Source organism: Prionailurus viverrinus, chromosome A2, assembly GCF_022837055.1.
Source record: "Prionailurus viverrinus isolate Anna chromosome A2, UM_Priviv_1.0, whole genome shotgun sequence".
Taxonomy (NCBI): domain Eukaryota; kingdom Metazoa; phylum Chordata; class Mammalia; order Carnivora; family Felidae; genus Prionailurus; species Prionailurus viverrinus.
In genome coordinates this window covers 152,415,758-152,429,530 of record NC_062562.1, presented here as the reverse complement: position 1 = coordinate 152,429,530, position 13,773 = coordinate 152,415,758, and positions in this window count along the sequence as shown.

Sequence of the window (13,773 nt, the reverse complement as noted above, 5' to 3'; positions counted from 1 at the left end):
AAGCGTCCGACTTCAGCCAGGTCATGATCTCGCGGTCCGTGAGTTCGAGCCCCGCGTCGGGCTCTGGGCTGATGGCTCGGAGCCTGGAGCCTGTTTCCGATTCTGTGTCTCCCTCTCTCTCTGCCCCTCCCCCGTTCATGCTCTGTCTCTCTCTGTCCCAAAAATTAAAATAAACAAAACAAAACAAAAAAAAAAAACGTTGAATAAAATCATCTCCAAAAATCAATATACAGTACAATATACTTGTACTATGAAAACTATAAGACAGTGAAAAAAGAAATTGAAGATGACACAAACAAATGGAAAGATTCTCCATGCTCATGGATTAGGAGAATATTATTAAAATGCCTATAGTACCCTAACAATCTATAAATTTAATACAATCCCTATCAAAATACTAACAGCATTTTTCATGGAACTGGAACGAATAATCCTAAAATTTGTATGGAATCACAAAAGACCCTGAATGGCCAAAGCAATCTTGAAAAAGAAGAACAAAACTGGAGGTATCCCAATCCCAGATTTTGAGATATAATATAAAGGTGTAGTAACCAAAACAGTATGGTACTGGTACAAAAATAGACACAAAGATCAATGGAACAGAATAGAGAACCCAGAAATAAACCCACAATTATATGGCCAATTATCTTCAATAGAGGAGACAAGAACATGCAATGGAAAAATGACAGCCTCTTCAACAAATGCTTTTGGAAAAAGTGGACAGCTACATGCAAAAGAATAAAACTGGACCGCTTTCTTATACCACACACAAAAACAAACCCAAAATGGATTAAAGACCTAAATGTGAGACCTGAAATCATTAACATCCTAGAAGAGAGCACAGGCAGTGACTTCTCTGACATCAGCCAAAACAACATTTTTCTAGATATGCCTCCTGAGGCAAGAAAAACAAAAACAAAAATAAACTATTGGGAGTGCATCAAAATAAAAATCTTCTACACAATAAAGGAAACAGACAAAACTAAAGGACAACTTACTGAATGCAAGAAGATTATTTGCAAATGACATACCTGATAAAGGGTTAGTATTCAAAATATAGAGAGAATTTGTACAACTCAACACCAAGAAAGCAAGTAATCCAATTAAAAAAATGGCAGAACACATGAACTGACATTTCTCCCAACAAGACATGCGGAGGGCCAACAGACACATGAAAAGATCCTCAGTGTCACTTATCATCAGGGAAATGGAAATCAAAACCACAATGAGAGATCACCTCTCACCTGTCAGAATGACTAAAATAAAAAACACAAGTGTTGGTGAGGATGTAAACAAAAAGGACCCCTCATGCACTGTTTGTGGGAATGAAAACTGGTAAAGTATTTATTTACTGTTACATTTTAATCAAGCTGATAGAAATGAGTTAATGGTTTAATACAGGTAATGTCAAAACTTCATGAACCCCCCCTACATACTAGCAAGAACAAGGCAACTCAACACCAACTGTCTAAATAGTAGATTAATGAATTAATTAAACAATATATTAACTAACGATCTCAGTGGACTTCTTCCCCCAATCTCATAAGCCAAGCCAGTATTTGCCCAATAGTTAGGATTTTAGTACACTCCTGCACCAGCTGAATCTACCCTGGTGAGCTTGGCCTGAATTCCTCACCTCCTTCAGGGGGGCAGATGTCTACCACAGATGGCCTTCTACTAGTTCTGGTGAAGAAAAGGCCAATTCTGTATAAGATTTATAAAGCCGTTTAAACATAGTTTATTAAACCCTTTGGGGTGAAAGGTACTATATCAATGTAAGACATGAAAGAGCTTAATTCAAAGCACCTTTTTATATCCTCCGTCAAGCTGAATAAACAAAAATGCAAAAGAACATAATATGTCACTGCTGGAATATCCATCAAAAATAGCCACAACTTCCATTTTTGGTTGATTCTATTTGTACAGCCTCAAGTTCCAAAGATTTCCAAACGTTTGTTGAAATGTAATACCACCCTTTCCCTTCCCCCAACCTTTGCCACTGACTTCATCACTTTCTACATGCTAACACAAAAAAGCTACATCCTTGCTCAATAAGGTTAATACAAAAATCTTCAGCTGATAATACCACAAATACCCTCTCTGGATATCAACCTTACAAATGTAAAAATTAAATTTTTAAAGATCTCAGAAAAGTGGGGTGGGCTGTGTATATATTACTCAAAAGGAATTAACTTTGTAGTTTGCTCAGGACGGGCTAGAACGTGGTAATGTTCCCGTCTCTCATATAGAATTGATGGTCCAACGTGAATGGATTAAGAGCCAACCTAAGACCACTGTTAAGAGCTCTTCTCTCTTGTAGAACAAGTAACTTACCTTTAGTTAGTTCAGAAATGCCTTGGCACTCCCTGGGCATAAGATAGGGATATTTTAGTCTGAGGAATATGAAACATAGTCCAGTATACTATCGAGAGGGACATGAGACAGATTTAGTGTAACTGGAGGTTACTGGTAATACCTGGCTGAAAACAAATAGGTCCATGGCATCATAACAGTCATCATTATCACAGCCTACACATATTCAGTATTTAGTATGGGCTAGTCACTGTGCTAAACATTTTACACTCATTCTTTAATTATCACAATACCCACACAAAGGAGATAGTAATATTATAGATCCCATTTTAGAGAGTAAGTGATTAGAGGTTATATTTCTCAGACAAAGATGAATCTGAAGGTTTTGAAAGACCACAGAACTAATCTAGGGTTGATTCCTATAATACATTGCTTGGGAGACCCTATCAATGTCCAGACTCAGGCCAGAGGTGATACCGACAAATGCATGCACAGCTTTTTGGTTGAATTTCTGAGGCCAATGGTGGGGTTAGCATTTCTACTGGGGGTAATATTAGGGTAAGGAATCTTACTGAGATAGGAAGAGGCTTCGGCTAGAGAGATTTGCATAGCAAATAACATAGGATGCAGAAAATGTCAGTTGTCCGTATGTGAGGAGTATGGAGAGAGAGAGAAGAAATGTTCATGGATATCACAGAGGAGAAGCAAAAGCTTCCACAACCACCTACCAGTACCACCAATGTCTGAGGCACTATCAAAGCTGTATAGGAAAGGCCCAACCCTCAACCACACCTTGGCCTGTGAACGAACTATGCTGATGTTACAGTATATTGAACCCTTATGCATTTCCCCTAGCTCTAATAAATGTGTTGATCTCCAACTTTCTTAGGTCCCTCCCATTTTTCCATCCTGGGACTCTGCTGGAGTTGGGGGATCAAATCCAAAAATCCCACCCATCAGCTTGACTTCAGAATGAATCCCAGCTTGACACCTGACAACTATGTTGAATGCACAGAGAACTCGGTCCTGTGGTTTACCAAGATTGGTCCTGAAGGCTGGGCTGGTTTTAGCTTTTTTTCTAGAAAGGAAAGGGCAATGTGGTATGGATTGGCAGAGGGAAATAGCTTCAGAAGGCTGTTCTGTTCATGGGATTTTTAATTAATTTTATTACATTCTCAAAAGCATCAAATTGAGAATAGCATACAAGGCTCCTGGTTGTCTCAGTCCATTAAGTGTCCAACTTTGGTTCAGGGCATGATCTCGCAGTTCATGAGTTCGAGCCCCACGTAGGGCTCTCTGCTATCAGCACAGAGCCTGTTTCAAATCCTCTGTTCCTGCCCCCCACCTCTGCCCCTCCCACCTTCCCCTCTCTCAATAATAAGCAAAGATTTAAAAAAGGAATAGCACACAAACAATTTTGAATAAGAAAATTTGCCATTAAAGGGGAACAAAGTGCTATGTGAGTTTCCAAGGGGAAGAATTAATATGGACAACAGGAAAGGCTCCTTGGTGGCTACGACAGTAAAGAAGATCCTTCAAAATTGGACGCCCCTTTGTTTGAAGGCTATTACTGGGGAAGGCTTGAAAATAGATTAAACAGCAAAACTATACAATGTTGGGCTGAAATTTAAACATATCTAGGATCTCAGAACTTAGGAATAGCCCTATGGAAAAATAAATAAACAAAAGGATTGTATAGAAGCATTCTATACCGTGGAACAGACGCGGAGGGAACTTAATCTCCCAGGCAAACATGGCTCCTCACATATTTTCCCTCGGCTGTTCCACACCATTGGCCACAGAGGACATAGTTCCCCAACATCTGCCTGTAAGCCCCTTCCCTGTAGGGCGGGACTAAGTATTTATTCTTCTCACTATGTTGAACATTCTTCAAGGTTATGGGTATGCTTCTCACTACTGCAGTCCTGGCACAAAAATAGAGCTGGGTACAGAACTGGCATTCAAAACACTTTGGATGAATAAATGAAGCACTGTGCAGAAAACAAGTGGTGGATTGGCTAGAGGAATCAGGAATCACTGGGAAAAAAGTAGAGCAGGGAATTAAGGATCTACGGTTACTCTGAATTTAAGACTTGCTCTTCTCTGGCCCTAGACTTGGTACTGTTGGACCTCCAGGATCAAGCTCATCCTTCGTGTCAGGGCAAACTCCAGTGTCTCCAGGACTGGGAATGACAAGGGGGCAAGAAGTAGGCATGTGGCCTTTGGCTGGAGGCATAAATAGCTCACAATCTCAGTATGATGGTCTCAACCCTCTTCAGACTCTTTTCAGGTCTTCCCTGAAAAGCCTGGTTGGAGAACACCAAAGCTAAGTTACAAGTTACAGGAGGCCACTGGAGAGAATAATTCAAGCACAAAATGCACTGTAGACTTGAAAGAAAAAAATAAGTCAAGGGACAAGGTGTTCATACCAGTGAGAGAAAACAGATCTTAATGATTCCGATTTATGTTCTTCATCTTCAGGATCAGGAAGAGTAACTGTTTGCCCGAGAGGGTACACATAGTGACATAACTGAGGTAGAGGACAACTATTTGTCTCAGGTGGTAGCTTTGCACATTAGACCAAGAGCTTTCATAGGTTTAAAACCTTTTTTTAATCAGTGTTTCTGGTAGATGTTTGTTTTCATCATTTCCAGGTATGTGGACAAAAAAACATTTGGATGATATATTTCTGAAATTCTACCCTTAGTCATACCCATTTACAGACACTTGGTATTCTTGAGGTCCTGACAAAGCCATCTCTCTCACATGCTTTGTAAAGTTAGGTCAGATTGAGTTTAAGGTCTACTTCTTAGTACTGCAGACATTTGTTATCTCTTTGTCATGCAGAATGTTAACTTGGACCAATCCTCCTCCTGGGCAAGTAGTTGGGATATTTTTTTTTCTGTATTCCATTGGTCTATTATTAGGATTATTCATACTTTTAGAAAAATTGTACTAACAGTTATTTTTAAAAGCCAGAAAAGATTGATGTGAAGTATAAATTGAAACGTAAGAAAACAAGTACTTTAGTTCATTGGACAAAGTCAGACGAAACGATTAGCAGGCCCACAGCAACAAATATATTTCCAGAACACTGTATATGGTGTGGCCTCTCTGACCCAGCCATCAGGAGGGAATTCTATTTTGAGTTGGTTTTCTAAGAGGAAAATGTTTACTTCTGAACCATTCCTCTTTATTCATTCTTCTCCCCATATCCAATGGCATGATTTACAAACAGGTAGCCACGGTTAGAAATTAAAAGGACCCATGTCCATGGAAAAGTTCCTACTATAAATATACTGTATCAGCCACCATTTGATAAGACTTAAAGTGACTAGTCACCCCTTTTGAACTGAGATTGTCCTTACTTTTACTCATTAACACTGAGTGAATGCTTTCTATACAACCGGCACTCCTCAGTTGGATTTCTGCCACAAAAAAAAAAAAAGAAAAGAAACGAAAAGAAAAAGGACAAAGGCACAGAGCAGGTGGGAAGGATATCTCTTCCATGGGAAGCAAGGAAAAGAATTCCCAGGCTCTGACTACAACACACATATTTTTATTAAAATAGCAGCATACATACAAAAAAAGAAGATCTTATTAGAGGCAAAGATTACATAAACCAGACACACTGAATTCCTGTTATCTAATTAATATAACGTACCTAGAGTTGCACACATCAACTCAGTTTCTGAATTGTGTCTATTTCCAACTTTCTCAGGGCTATTGCCTTCCATACTCTTTCACCATTCCTAAAACTGCATCAGACAACCCCTATCCAACGCTGGCCCTCTGGAGCCTCTTTACACTGATCTAGCCATTTTTTTCCATGGCATTTATTATCTTCCAAGATAGTATTTATTGTGTTATTTATCTTCTGCCTCCCTCTTCTAAAATCAAAGCTTCACAGGTAAAGAGATTCCTGTTTTATTCATTGATGTATTCTAAATGCCTAAAGCAATGCCTGAAAACAGTGAGATTTGATAAATGTTTGTTGAATCAGTGAGTAAACAAGTAAGTCAGAAAATAAAAATAGGGTCCATGAAGTTTTCCTCTTGATATTTCTATACCTAGCACAGTGCCTGACACATACACAGTGGCTACACAATTACTGTTGATAGGATGAATGAATGAATGAATGAATGAGCGAATGAATAAATATGCCCATGATGAACTGGCTATAGATGGGAGGTTCCAACGACCCCTTCCTTGGACTTCAGATGGCAGTCACAAGTCCAGGGTGACCTGTATTTCTGACCTACTGGCTATAAGTCAGAGTTTCCCAGGACTCCCATCTTGGGTACAATTAATTTGTTAAAGCAGCTCACAGATCTCAGAGAAATGTTTTACTTACTAGATCACTGGTTTACTATAAAGTATATAACTCAGGAACGGCCAGATAGAAAAGATGCATAAGGCAAGGTATGGGGAAAGGTCTTGGAGCATCTGTGCCCTCCCTGCTTCTCCACAGTGTCACAATATGAAAGCTCTCCAAACCCCATCTTTCGGAGTTTTTATGGGGACTTCCTTTCATAGGCATGACTGATCATTGGTCATTGGTGACTGATTCCACCTCCAGCTCCTCTGCTCTCCCTACACACCCCTAGAAGCTGGGGTAGGGGGTAGTGTAAGCTCCAAGTTTCAATCATCTAATTATGTGGCTGATTCCCTGAAAACCAGTTCCCATCCCTAGGTTACCACTGAGCTTTCCAAAAGTTACCTCATTAACATAAGAAAAGACACCTTATCATTCTTACTGCAGAAAATTCCAAGTGTTTGAGGAGCACTGGCCAGGAATGTGGTCCAAGACCAAATATATATTTCTTATTACAAATCACAATATCACACCCCCAAACAAAGAAGATACAGCTATAGCCTTAGAGGAGATATTCTTCCTTCAGAAAAGAGCCATTTGAATATTTTGCTTTTGATCAACGTTCATTCACAGTTCATGTTTGAGTTGTTGGAGATGATTTTGTTAGTTTCAGAATACTATTTTCAGCATGCACATTTCGGAGTAAGGGTAGAAAAGATAATCTACACATGACTTTTTTTTTTACTTCTGCTAATTTAAAAATTTATTTAACTTACGTAAGATGCTCAGGAGGGGAAGAATTAGCATAAATATGAGAGAAAAGGATATGGGAAGATCAGCAAGGAGACACCAAGATTAACAAAGGAACTCTATCCAAATAGAATACAGGTTTTAAAATGTGTAAAACTTCTGAATTCTTTCACATACGAAAACAGAAACTTTTTGCATCTTGCTCTGAGCGGTTACTCTTCCCTTCTAAGCATGAAAAGAGGGAAATGCTAAAGCCAGTTTCTAAAGCAGATACTCATTCTTGTCCAAGACAGCGGAGTTTGTTATTTACTAAGCTGTGATGAAAAATAGTTTTTATTGGTGTCAGATGCTGTACTTTCTACAGCACTGGTCCCTTTGATAATCAAATTCAACTAACATATTAAATGAACCCAGCATTAATCACCAGAAAAAGTCCAGAGGTGAATTACTGAAGAGGGCATTTAAATGAAGGGGGAGACTTGAAGACTAGAGTGGGCAGGGCATATAAATAAAGGAAGGATAATTACATTCTATTTTAAGCAAAGATCATGGAAATCTCTATTTGTTTGAGTTCTGGAAAAAATCAATTAGTCTATAATTGGATTTTTTTTTCTGTCAGACAATACCAAGCCAAGGGGAAATCATTACATTTGACATCACTAATAAAACAGATAGGTTTTCAATTAATATTTAGTTTTCTCTAAAGAAAATAACCTCAGAAAATCATCCATCAATAGATAAGCTTGCACTTCTCCCATATACAGATTTCTGTGTGGTATCACAGAAGAGAAAATTTCAAGTGAGATAATTAAAAAGTGAGACAATAGGTATGTGTATTAATGGAGAAATGGTTAGTATTACTGGGAAAAGAGTGATTTGAGAGCTACGTGGCCCAGGTTTGAACTCTAGCACGTACTGTGAGACCTCGGACAAATTATTTAAACTCTTTGTATCTCAGCTGTCTCAAGTTTAAAATCTGACAAATTGATTTCACAGTGTCCACTTCCTAGGACATCTGTGATTAGTTCATAATAAAAAGTTTTTGTAAATTCCAGTTATAATCCATGGCAGGGAATAAGTACTCGATATTTCATAGTTGAGTATGACAATGAGGGTGGCAAAGAGTTGTGTTTAATATAGTACCGTAACAGTAATTTTTATTCACTAGATTGCCATTTAATATACCCACACATATGCACCTGCACTCCCCACTTACCCTCCACTCCCCCACACCACTCTGGCAGGAGCAAAATGCAGTCCCAATCTCGGTGTGGCTTCTGACAAGATGTCTACCCCTCTCTTCCCAGCAACCCAGTCTTGACTGCCTTGAGACTAACACCACCAAGATCACCGTGCCTTTTGTACCTGTTTGTACTCAGTCACCAAAGGGAACCCACAGCTTCCAGGTTACCCCTCTACTTCCATCTCTAATTCCCTAGACATTCTTTATGCCTCATCTCTCATTTCCACCCAGCTCCAAAACCCAGCCACACCTCCCTCTGAAATTCATAGCCAGCCATTGGCAAAATTCCCTATATCCTCTATCTTTTTTCTGTATTTCTCTTCCAATATCCTTCTCCACTGAAACCTGACTTTCCTGACAGCCCTACCAGGATCTGTTTTGTCTTTCACTCCCTTCCTATCACTGGGACTGTACACTCCTTGCTGCTTCTAGAACATAATCTTTCTTTCCTCTCTAAAAACGAAAGCAAAACAAAACAAACTTTGACTCTCCTGTCGTCAAACTACACCACTACCATTTCTCCTTGTTATAACCATTTATCATCACCCAACTGTCACTCATGCTTACTCCTTGAAGATTTTAGCTCCCGGCTGACTGTCACTTTCTGCAACAACATACCTGGGACGATTCTTAGTGGTTTAAATTTTCACGTAGATGATTATTCTAAAACCCACACTCTTAATTCCTTAATTCTCTAAAAGGAGTTTATTTCCCACCCTACCAGAGCCATAATTCATGCTCATATCCCAGACTTGGTCACCACCCACACCTACAACCTCCTCAGACCTCATTTTCAAGTGTCCCACTCTTCATCCACTACCTATCTTTCTAGCTCTTTCCATCTAGTGCCACAACTCCCACAATTTTTCGACCCCAGTAAATCCATTCATCCTGCCTATTTTTCACTGCCCTTTATTTTCTTCAGTGTTTTACTTCCTTCTCTAATTAGTTGAAATATCATAATCCAAATTATAGCAATCCCTTGCATCTGCTTTGAAAATTTTGTCCCTCTCTTGCCTCAACTTACTTTGTTAAATCCAGTGTTCTTGCCTTTCTGCAGGTGAAAAATGGCTAGATAAAAATATAGGCATGCTGGCTAGTCTCACTTCCAACTGGCATCCACTAATCTTATACGGACCACTCACTGATGGCAACCCTTCGACATTTCTCACACATAACTGTTTTGTAAGTTAACTTCTAAAACCCCGAACCCCTTCTCCCCAGTATTTAGGTTCAGCTGACGACCTTGCTTTTCTTTCAGAAAGAGAACAGAAGAAACCAAGGGGGATTTTTCCAATTTCCACAACACATCTATTCACTCACCTTTATCTTTGCCTTGCTTTCCTCCCTGTGTGATGGCTACAGTGTCTCAAGCTCCAGCTAAGGCCACATTCCACCTGTCCCTTGGCTCCCATCCTCTCTTACCTACTCAAGGATATCATTCTAGCAATTCTCCTCTTTCTCTCCTGTATCATCAGTTTCCCTTCGCTACAGCAACATTCCAGTAAGCACACAAACCTATTGCAATCTCTACTATCTAAAACAAATAATTAAAAAAAAAAACCTTTCTTTACTACAAACCACCTTTCGTTTACCATATCATTTCTACGCTACTTTTAAAAGAAGAAATTTCCCAAGAGTTGTCTCTATTCACTATCTCCATTCTGTAGGTCTCTGGTCTCTTTCAAAAAAGAAAAAAAAAGGCTGACTGAATGAGGGGTTTGTCCTCCCCCTCAAAACACCACTAAAACTTTCAAAGTCAGCAATAATCTCTTCCTGGTAAACTCAAAGGTCACTTTTCAATATTCCTCACACTTGACTGATCACCGGATGCCCTATTTCAGCAAAGAGTAACTCCCTCTTCTAACTACTCAGAGAAAAAAAAAATAGAACTATCCAGGTCTTTGTATCCCTCATATGCACATCCAATCCATCATTAAATCCTGCCATCAGTTCTTTCAAAAGCTAAGTAGAATCAAACTCACCACATCCATAGCAATCGTGGAATCTGTGCTGTCACCATCATCCATGGCTGGAGAGCTGGCACGACTTGCTGACCGCCTCCCTGCTTCTGTCTTTGTCTTCTACGGTCTTTTCTAGAAAGCCAAGAAATTGACCCTCATAAAATGTAACCGATCTCCACGTGCCCCCCCCCTTAAATTCATGTATGCCAGCAGTGGTCAAACTCCTGTTTGCAGGTTAAATCCAGACAGAAGACTCCAACACACAAGCCAAATGTGATGTTCCCACTTTTAAGGGGGAAGCAGAAGGAGAAGCAGGAGCTTAAGTGGAGGAAGAGGATGAAGAAAAGGGAGAAGGAGGAGGAAGAGGAGGAGAATTGAGGAAAAGCAGAAGAACAGAAGGGGGAGCGTATATGACAGAGATTTCATGCATCCTGCAAAGCCTAAAATACTTACTGTCTGGTTCTTTAACTGCTATCCCCTGACCTGCACAAGCTGTCTCTCTCTAATCTCTAACTCTTCAACTTCCTCTACTTTAATCACATTAATATTCTTGTTCTTTTTTTTTAATCAATATTCCAAACATGCTTCTGCTTCAAGGCTTCTGCACTATTCCCAATTCTATGCCTTCCCTGACTATCCATACATGGGCATGCCCACCTACTTCTGGTCTTTGTTCAAATGCCATGTTCTCAATGAGACATTTATTGACTGCACCCCCCTTTTTAAATATCTATTTATTTTGAGAGGGGTGGAGGGGTCAGAGAGAGAAGGAGAGAGAATCCCAGGGGGACTCCATGTTGAGATCATGACCTGACACTTAACCAACTGAGCCACCCATGCTTTTAAAACAGCAACGCTTCGCCTCTATGGCACTTCCTATATTCCTTCCTTGCTTCATTTTTCTCTAGAGCCCTTACTGTCAGAGGGCATGTAGAGACTCAAGAAACAGGCCAACCACCCCAGACCTGTAGGTCACAGGTTTAACAAGAAAGATAACTCATGTACAGAGTGTGCCTTGGGAGGCCACAAGACAGGAAGATCTCAGCACCCCCTTGCCAGATTCTTAAAAGTTTAGACAGAAGCCTTAACAACGTCCAGTCAGGTATTCAGTTGGTCTCAACTGATGGTCTCAACAACACCTTGCTGTCTGAAGGCTACACCTGTCCTTGAAAACAGTCCCCACAGTGGGCAGAACACACATCTGAGCATATGGTAAGGGGATGAGGAGACTCTGATGGCCCAGGTCCTGCTCTCAGGTCGACTGGTGGTCACGTCTTCTTGAAGACCTCCTCCACTGATCACTATTTAGCCTATTATATATTTAACTCAAGTTTTATTGACTGTCTACCCCAACTTTAAGGTGAGATCCATGAGAATAGGAATGTGTGCTCACCTTATTCACAGCAACGTACCCAGCATATATGACTGTGCCTGGTACACGGTAAGCACTCAAAAAATATTTGTTGACCCAAAGAAATAACCTCATGTGAACTCTGCTAGGTTTTGGTCATATAAATATGCATCTTCTCTGCAGTCTTGTGGCTGCTTTTAAAACGTTAAAATGCCAAAGTTTTCTTTTGACTTGCAGTATATTTTGGTTGCTTATTGTTACCATCACAAACCTTATTCTACTATTTACCTAAGCTGAACCCAGTGTAAGAGGCAAGCATTCTCAGCAGGGATATACAAGAGTAGAATATTTTATTACGTCTTTCAGCAACTGCTTCACTTTGCTAATCTTCTCACAGTAAAGTGCCCCTCTTCTAGTCACACACATCTGCCCTTCTCTCCCCTGTCCACTTCCCCTATTTTTCTTCATATTAAAAATATTTATGAGACACAGAGAGAGAGAGACAGAGAGAGAGAGAGAATGAAAGGTTCAAGTAGAAAAAAAGGATAAGGCACTTTATATTCTGAATTAAAGATCCATTCAATCAATCAATAAGATTTATTTATGAATTAGGAAATAAGAGTACATTAATGAAAGAATGGGTAAAAGATCAGAAAAGTGAGTCAGAAGGCCACTCCCATTTAAAGATGGAGTGGCCATTACTAATCACCCCATGCAAGGGGCTGGCATGGATCTTAACGCTGGGATATGGATGGGGCTTGAAAAGGATGTTAGTGAGGCCATCATGGAAAGCTTGATTCTCATATTTACCAAATAAAAACTGTCATTTTCATTCATGACGTCAATTCTATAACTATAGATATAAATAAAAAATAGACTATAACTCAACCTTAATTTATCCTTACTTCCGTAAGCACATCAAAGCACATACTCTACTAGCAATGAATTTATAGAAACATCCTTGCCCATGAATTTCAGGACAATGAACCCATCAACTGATCTCAGACATCTGAGACTCCTTTCCATTGAAATTCTCACCAATTAATTCTACTACTTTCCATTCCTGGGAAGCAACAGTCCCCTGGAATTCTTGGACTACATTCTCTTCTTTTTTCTCTGGATGATTCTGACTTTTGCCCAGTCATGTCAGAAGCTGTAACTGTCGGTAACAGTCATCAGGAAACAGATGAAAAGCCAACATTAGACAATTTGAGGTGAATTTAATAAAGGCCATTTTCAATGACATGGGCAGGGTGCAGGGGGAAAATGCAATGATGTAGTACCCCAGGGTTGTTGAGATCAGGAAGCTACTCCTAGGCATGAAAAAGACAAGAGACAGGAGCGATAATAGAACTTAGAGAGAGTCCTCTACAGAGAGGGCCACCTAGGAGGAACTGTAGCCTTCAACAGAGGGCAGAGTTTACCCACAGATAACCTGCAGGAACTTCCTCTCCATCTCCTAATCTCTTATTGGTGTCTCCTATTGACAAAATCCAACTAGAAGTCACAGGACAAGGAAGACTGCCGACAGAGTCTATACGGGTCACTTTCCCAGGACAGAGAACAGGAAAGAGAAGCGTGGAGATGAATCTAGAACATTAAATGGCATTACTGGTTAACTGTAATCTCTATGCCAATTAAGTACTTTTCACAGACAGTTCCCAGATCAGTTAAATGCTGGGGGTCACAGAGAAAGAACAAGTATGTTCAAGAGACAGCATACAACTTTCAGCACATATTGGGAAAGACATTGAATAAGTGGAACCAGATTCTCATTCCAGGTAAATTCCTAGGAGGATTCCTGTAATTTTTTCAGGTTAAAAGTTAATCAGGACTA